This window comes from Eucalyptus grandis, chromosome 8 (genome assembly GCF_016545825.1).
Source record: "Eucalyptus grandis isolate ANBG69807.140 chromosome 8, ASM1654582v1, whole genome shotgun sequence".
NCBI classification, from domain to species: Eukaryota; Viridiplantae; Streptophyta; class Magnoliopsida; order Myrtales; family Myrtaceae; genus Eucalyptus; species Eucalyptus grandis.
In genome coordinates, this window is record NC_052619.1 from 25,284,932 (window position 1) to 25,293,708 (window position 8,777).

The 8,777-nt window shown below is 41.9% G+C and overlaps 1 pseudogene; it reads right to left on the reverse strand.

Annotated features, from left to right (window-relative positions):
* Nucleotides 1–1,060: 1,060 nt before the first annotated feature.
* LOC120287086 lies at nucleotides 1,061–3,012 on the reverse strand (annotated as a pseudogene).
* Between the last annotated feature and the right edge of the window lie 5,765 nt (nucleotides 3,013–8,777).

Consider the following 8,777-nt stretch of genomic DNA (forward strand, 5'->3'; position numbering starts at 1 on the left):
GTGGAAAATAAAATGAAAAGAGTTAGTAGAGCAATACGAAAACTAAACGGAAAAACAGTTTATTTTCTGAAACTTGCCATCCGTATAGCTCTACATCCTGCAATTTATGTAGTCTTACTTGTCCTTCTTTGCTTTCACAATATCAAGTCCTTTCGGTGATTTTTCGATTGTGAGAAGTTCATAACCATTTCATTTGCCCGAAGACACCATGTACCGGCAAAATGTGGATGGAACTGAATTTCTTTGGAAAAGAAGCCGGCCAACCAACTCTTTCTAACTTTTTTTTATATTATAATCTAGTAGGTCCAACATCTCGTCTCGACATTAATTCTTCACAATATTCAAGTATGTGTCTATTGTCATTTATCCTGGTGATGTCGTGTAACAGTTGATCTATCAATCTACTTTCATATTTCAATGGTATGTAAATCTCTATTCCCTCTAAAAACGAGTAGGTCTCAATTTCCTTTTATCTTCACCAGTCGTATGATATGCCATCCAACACAACCCAGCTATTGGCTTGCTCGATCGTATTGTTCGGGGAAACTTGAGCATCGATACATCAACCCCTAATGCCTGACTCGTGGCAGCAATTTCATTCAGTTGCGCTAAAACCAAAGGCTACCTCTTTTTGTCTTGTCGATGAATGTTCTCCATGAAAATCATCGCACGGCGTACGCATCTTTCATAACCAAAGTACTATTCTTAATCATACTGCTACAAGTTTGAACCAATACAAGTAATAGAAATCTTAGTCCTCGCTTCATATCAAATTGCTCCAGCCGATTCTAGTTTAGGTTGAAGCAGGAAGTTTACGTAGATTCGCTGGCCCACTCATTCCTCTCTACCCTCTTCATAGATTCATTTCTATGTGTTTCTATGTAGCCGACAAAATATCAACAAATTATAGTCCATCCAAACAAACAGTACATGCATAGAGTATCGTGAATATATAACATGATGCTTCACATGATTCTGAAGTCTTGAAAACTATAACAGTGATAATTCATCTTCAATAGGAACTTCTAATTACATGTTATCTAGAAGTGGACTATCAGGCTTAGACCTGCACAACTGGTGAGTTACCATTGTCAAATTCCTTTTCCTCCAAAATGGCCACAAAGCAAGGTAAAAACTGCCAATGGTTTAATTAAAAAAAAAGTAGAGCTTGGATGAAAAAAATGATTTTGCTAGCCCGCAAGAACTCTCGTAAGGGTGCTCGAAGTGATGCGACTGAATCTATGGCAGACTTAGCAAGCCAACTCATTCCCACTTTAATTCGATGCTCATCCGTGGGCAATCTTATCAGATGTGCAAATTTTCTCGCTGCAAATGCAGAAATATATGGATTAACATCATTTTTTTCAAAGGACCAGTGTGACAGAAGTAAAGAAAAGAACCTGCATGTCCAACTGGACCTTCCAGAGTTAATCCATCAATGAACTTGGTGAAATTGCAGCATCATTTCTTCCCAATGTCATCATCTCGCCCAAGTTTTGAAACCTGGAAATTATATTAACAGAATCATGCACCAGTCACATATCCAAAGCTTCTACCAGTATGATCTACAAAAAATAAAAGTTGCCACACACTAGTAGAGGTACCACAGAAGGATACTTAATGGTGTTTGTGATGGATAACAGTAAAGTGCTCCTTGTCACTGGGGGATGTCAACGTGCAACTGAAGCTAACTTGTTACCTCCACCCAAATTTAATAGAACCAGTCATTGGGGGAAGGAAGGTGAGACAAAGCTACAAGATGCATGCTGATCACAAGCAAGGGCACTGCATTGCAAATCGAGCAGATTGAACCATAAAAAATGTCCAGCACAAAAGGCACAAGTGAAATGAAAGACCTAAAGGCAGAAGAGGATGGTCATTGATTGCTGCCCACAGATTCCAACCAGTGGAATCCGCTTGCTAAAAAGCAACCTGGTAGGCCACGAAAGAAATGACTAAAATTGGCAAGGAGATAGCAAAACTAAGAAAGGTGCAGATGTTAAAGTTGCACTACAACATCATACTCCAATAGATGAATTGCATTTCTTGCTTGTTTACCTGAGCGGTGGCTGGAAGAATCTTTCCATCTGAATCTCTTAATGCAGAAGAATCACCAAGGGCAAAAATGCGTGGGTGGCCCTTGACACGTAGAGTTTCATCAGTTTCTGTTTGACCATGGGCAGTCAAGGAAGCTCATGCGGCTTATCCCAAGGTTCTAATTCGGGAAGTGAAGGCTTAGAGCCCACAATCCATAGGACCAAATCCGCCTCAGAATTTGACTTCGTAGTCCCCTTTGAGCAGGTTGAAGTTCCAGTATAAATGTCTCAACATCATCTTCTGCCGCAAACCCTTAGGTCCACTCTTTTCTGCATTTCAGGATCTTCAGAGTTTCCACTGAAACAGAAAGAATCTTCAGCATCGCTGGACTTCCTTATATTGTGTACAAAGTAACCCAGAAGCAGCTCAACTTTCCTTGATGAAAGAACCTGGTATGAATAGCAAAAGCTGTACATCATGATCCACCCTCTGTAGTGTCATATCTTCATACCTCCAGATAAAAGTTCATATAGCATTGGCAAGAAAACAAATCGCTCAGATTGGTCAACAAGGACCTACCGCATTATCAAAGTGACACAATTTAATAAGATGGCTCAAGCTGAATAAGTAATTTGAACATTATACGCGGCATCAAATGACAACATACTGGTTTCAACAAAATATAGAGACTTCTATAAGACAGTTTGTTATAGTCTAGAGGTGATCTTTGTTCAAATATGCAAGTTCTGCTTACGATTCCATTCAGCAACAGGGATGTATCAATGTAGAGCGTGTACTAACTATACAAGGATCAAAGGAACTACCTGAGGTTTCTTGCTGTCAGGCCAGACAAGTGATTCCAGTCTCAAAGCAGTGTATAAACCCCCAAATCCACCACCTAATATACACACCCTTGGTCTCTGCAAAAGAAAGGTTTCTTCTGTAAAACTTAACAATAAGTACCTTGGGATTCATGTACAATAATTTCAAAGAATATGAGGAAAATAAACATATTCAGGGTGATGAAACGAGAGAATAAAGCAAACACCTCCACCCACAAAACCATAGTAATTAGATTCAACTAAACTCTTCTCGGTTTCATCATCTCTTACGCTTCTAACCAATCCATGATTAACCTCATTCCCAAGCCACAAGGCTCAAAGTTATAAATTATATCAAAGGCAAAGCCCAACCTTAAACAAGCGAGCTAGAATGAGACTAACTTTGGGCAGAGCCCAAGTGGCACATGGAATTGGTGGGAGGTATTGGAGTGGACTGATCCATTCACAGAAACACACCCATACTGAGGATTTGACCCTAGTGTTTCAGCCAGGCATTGCCAATGATGAGAGAAAATTTCGTCCAAGATGAGAATTTCCCATCATCGGCAAAAGGAAATAACTGAATAAGTAATGTTGGGTCAGCATCACCATTTTCTGCGATGCATGGACTTGGCAAAGGGCGTCGGCGTCGGCGTCGGAGTCGGGCGACGGACTCCGGCGCCGACGGAGGCAACCAGCGAAGGGCGTCGGCGTCGAGTCGGGTTCGGGAGGGGCGGCGTCGGCGTCGGCGTCGGCGTCGGAGTCGGAGTCGAGGGCGATGGAGTCAACCGGCGAAGGTGGAGGGCCGTCGGCGTCGCGTTTCGCTTTGGAAGAGGGGCACGACTTCACGAGGGGGAGAGAGCAAAGGGGATCGTGAGAGGGAGGCGGAGGGTGTCGAACACGACGGCGGCTCGGCACCAAGGCTGGCAGCATACGGCACCAGCTTCTTCAGCAACCTCGTCTCAGGAGCCTTCCGTGGGTGGGGGTCTCGCTCGGCGGGCGACGCTCGCCGGCGTTGAGGAGCTCGAAGAGGCCTGCCTCTCCTCCGTGCTGCATCTGCGATCCGGGAATGCCGAAGCGAATGACGGAGCAGCAACGAGCCCGAAGAGAAGTGAGCACCGGGGTAGCGGCGGCCATGTGGTTCGTCGGCGATGGGGGAACGGCCGCGATGCACGGCGGAGCAACAACGGCGCGGAGAGAGAATTTCAGATTCAAAAATTCGAAAGGAAAGAAATGGAGAGGGACAGAGGAGACAACGGCCATTTCTTTCTCAAACGAAGGAAGAAAAGTTTCTGCAGTAAATGCTCGACGGAGAGAGCGTGTAGGCCGGGAGGAAGGACGTCCTTTCTTCGCCGGCCAAGCCGAGCCGCTAGCCGAGACGAGTTAGAGGAGAGAGGAAGAAGCGCTGAGTCGAGAGCAGACGCTGACTTTATGGGTCCCACGAGGACACATGTCGCGCTCCATCGCCTTCTTGTTTGCCACGCTGGAGCATAAGACGTACCCAATATTTTCTCGTAGAAGCGACGACACTCGATTTCTTGTTTCCTACGTACTGTCTGAAGAAGCAATGACACTTTGGACTCGAGTTCTAGCTTCCTATGTAAACCCGATCAAAGGCCCCAGAAGAGCGGTCTTCTTCCTCCTCCCGTAATCTCAAGCCACCCACTTCCGCTTTCACATTCTATTTGAGCCGCCTCTCATGGCGGGCGAAGGAAAATCGCCTGTCTCATCATCTTTTCCTCTGTCTCCGCCCATCTTCGGAGGCACAAACGTCAAGTCAAGTCCGGTTACTTCTACGCCGGCAGCAAAATCCGATCTCGGACATTGATTCCTCCTTGTTCTCTCACCTCATATGCTTTTTGCTTTACATCCACTCTTCGACCTATCAGCTCTCCGTCAACTCCTCGACCGAGCAATTCTTCTCCACCTTCACGAGCACCGTTAAACGCAAGAATCCTTCGATCACCCACTCTGCTATCAGTGTGGGCAGCAGCGTGGGCAGGCCGAGAGGATCCTTCAGCTTTCGTTTCGATGCTCAGTGAGTCTTCTTCAAGAAGGTTCTTTATCGAGTCTACCATAGAAAAGGCAAGGCTTTATGGGTTCAGTGGGGTTGATCTCTGTGGGGTCTTGCGCAGTGGGAGCATTAACGTGACCAATTTGAGTGCCCTTTTGCGGGAGTGGAGAGATGGAGTAGATGCCGAATCAAGAAAATCTGGGAAACCTCAGTTGCTGCTAGTAATGGCTGTGTATAGTCAACCCATTTTTAACAATTCGGAGAAATTTGGACTGGGTTCACCTAAGTGCGTATGATTACCATCTCCCCACCAGGGAAAGATTTGCTCTCCCTCACGCAGCTTTATTTGACCCAGCAAGCTCGAAGAACACAGACTTCTGCATCACCTCGTTGCTGACTAGAGGATTTCCGCAAGAAAGCTGGTTCTGGGCTTGCCCTACCATGGCTATGCTTGGCAGCTCGAGGATTCGAGCGCTGATGCCATTGGCTATCCAGCAGTGGGGCCTGCTGTGGCCTTGGATGGGTCATTTAGATACAAGGCTATAAAATCTTATATCGAGATTTCAGTTATGGTGCCAGTCCCTGTTTATAATGGTACATATGTGGTGAATCTTTTCAAGAAGGGATCGGTATGAATCAATTTCGATGATGGAGGCCATCCGAGCCAAAGTAACTTATGCCAAGGAAAAGGGGCTCCTTGGTTACAATGTGTTTCAAGTCAACAATGATCGGAGGCTGGGTCCTTTCTCGGACAAGTTAGGATTAAGTACCTCACAGGAATTTCTGAAGGTTTTAAAAAATTATTGCATTGAAAATGTAGAACTAAATGTTGTTAGGAAATCCCTTATGATATTTTGAAGATGACAAAATAAATCAAAGGATACTAACATGTTTAATGGTTAAGTAATAGACCATGCAGATGATAGAACATGTAAAGGATATTGTCAAAGTCAGAAGACTGCCAGGAAGGCTGAACGTAACACATGTCAAAGTATATTCTGAAGATTTCAGACTTCTATGTCAAAGTCGAAGGCTGCAGACTTTAGTATCAAAGTTTATTCTACATCGAAGTCTGTCAGCTCGACAAATTCAGGAGGCGAGCGTGAATGATGAACAGAAAGACGAGACTCTATGCTGAAGCTAAAAGCGGGAGTCGAGACCTTAAAGCTAAATCTGTTCAGAAGACGAATATGTTCGGACCAGTTGTAAAGTCTATTACACTCGAGACTCAGATTGTAAAGTCTATTGCTCTCGACTTTACATCCCGGCTTCAGCAGAGAACGTAACTCAAGCCCAATCATATAACGGCTAGTGATCCTGGTTTGGATTCCACATCAGGATTGATTTGATTGACTCAATCTAATTGATTGACGATTGAATATTGAAGACAAGAACTTTCTCTACGAAGAAGCTTTACTTATGGAAACCAAGATTCCGTTTGTATGGGCGATCGGAATCATTTTGGGATTCTACCTTTGTCACTCAACGGCTACCAAATCTTCTAGATACAAAAAGCTGTCCAATGGATATATTGGAAGACGATCCTCAAGATACTGTCCAATGGGTAGTTTGGAAGTGGAAGAGTATTTAAGGAGATGAAGGACTGATGAGCAAGTAAGAGACGGAGTGTAGAATTTATAATTCCAAAGTCCGAGCAACCTTCGATCATATACTTGTCTCTTGAGCTTAAACGTTTGTGATCGTGAGAGAAATACCAAGAGTGACTTAGTGAGATAGTGTGATCTACTAAATGTTTGCACTCAAAGTTGTAATCTCTTGTTGATTTTATAGTGGAATCTAGCCAAGAAGGCTGTTAGCATGGGAGAGTGGACGTAGGTTTGGAAAGCGAACCACTATAAATCTTGTGTTCTTATTCTCTTCCTTAACTCCTTTGTTTGAAGTTTATTTTATTCTGCATATATTTGCCAATATTTATTATAAACACCTATTCACCCCCTCTAGGTGTTCATACTAGCACTCTCAATTGGTATTAGAGCCAAGTGCTCGGTTTATAAAAGTGTTTTTACTTTTGAGCTAAAGATTCTTTATGGCTAGTACGTTGGCACCAGGACTTATGGAAGGGCAAAGCAACACAAGGCCACCATATTTTGATGGAAAGAATACACGTGTGGAAGAACAAAATGAAAGCATTCTAAGATCCAGAGATCCCTTGCAATGGGATGTTGTGGAAAAAGGAATCAATCTCACTGCTGCGTCTACATGAAATAAGAATGACAAAGACAAAGAAACCAAACCCCCCGCTCCTATGTCTCGGACGGAGTTGTCCAAAAGAGAGGCGCTTGATGCAAAAGCCATTTATTCTTTATATTGCGCATTGTCTCCTGCTGAATATAATAGAATCTCTTCATGTGAAACAGCAAAGAAGTTTGGGATAGACTTCATGTTACATATGAAGGGACCGATCATGTAAAGAGACAAAAGTAAACTTCCTGCTCGGCAAATATGAATCCTTCAAGATGAAGCAAGGAGAGTCAATTGGAGATATGTTTAGCCGTTTTACAGAAATTGTAAATGGTTTAGCATATCAAGGTCGGCCTATTTCTTCTCCAATGAAGGTCAACAAACTCTTGCGAGTCTCTCAAAAGGTGGAACCATGTCAAGACCTCAATCCGGGAAACTCATAGGATTATGCCACTTTCCGTTGATGAATTAATCGGCACTCTTCAATCCTATGAAGTGGAACAACTCAATGATGAAGATCCCGAAGGTAAGAAGTCCATCGCTTTAATATTTAATGTTGTTTTTATGAAACAGACTCGAAAATGACATGGACAACGAAGAACTTGCTTTTATGATCGAGAAATTCAAAAAGCTGAGTAGAAAAGGAAGGAAGTTTAGTGAAAGAAGACAATACAAGCAGAATGGCAAAAAAAAAAGAACAATGAAAGAAGATGATGAGCAAGAAATTTATGCTTGATGGCACATTCGAATCTGAGTCGACTCAAACACAGATTCAGAATCGAGTCGACTTAGACACGAGACTCAGAATCTGATGAGGGAAATCGAGGTAAGCCATTCAAAAATTCCTCTCAAAGTTTCAAAGTATATAAATGACCTTTGCTTAAATCTCAAATCTTCTCTTAAAAGAATCTTCAAACTAAAAAGGAGAATTCACGTCTTAGGAAACATGATCTTTCTCAAAAGAAAATTTTGAAATTTTGCAAAAGATTTTCTATAAACAAAAGAAAGTCGAGTTTTACTTGTCAAAGAAATTGATTCTTTGAAGAAAGAATTTTCAAATATTTCGACAAGATTCTCAAATGGATCAAAAACATTAGAGCATATCCTTTCCATACAAGTTCCTTACTATAATAAGTCAAGACTTGGTTTCAATAAGGAAAGTGATTCTCTAATTGATTTTCCTAAAGTCAAGGAAAGACTTAGACAAAGACCTCCAAAGGAATTTTACAAAAATCATTTTCAAAAAGTGTCTGTAAAACCTGTTGGTTGAAATGCCCTCAAATGTTCAAATTGTGGAGATTCAAAACACTTTGAGAAAGATTGTCCTAAAGACTGGAGACCTATTAAGAAAAATTGGGTAAAAATAGCATACTCTACTAACTCTCATGGACCCAAGGAAAAATGGGTACCAAAGAAAAGATGAGTTGTTTTTTCAGGATATGAAGAAGAAAGAAGAAAGAGGATTTGGTAAAGAATTTTTTATTCTCAATTTGATTTGGGCAATAATTCTCATTATACTTGATATTTGATATATCCTTGGTTAATTGAGATTTTATAATGATCATATTTTGCTTTATGGAAGAAAGAATCGTATGATTTGTTTTTGTGATTTGTGAGTTGAGATTTGATTTAGTACGTGTGATTATTTGAGATAATTCAGATTATTTTGTCTAATTTTATATTTCAGATTTAATCATATTTTG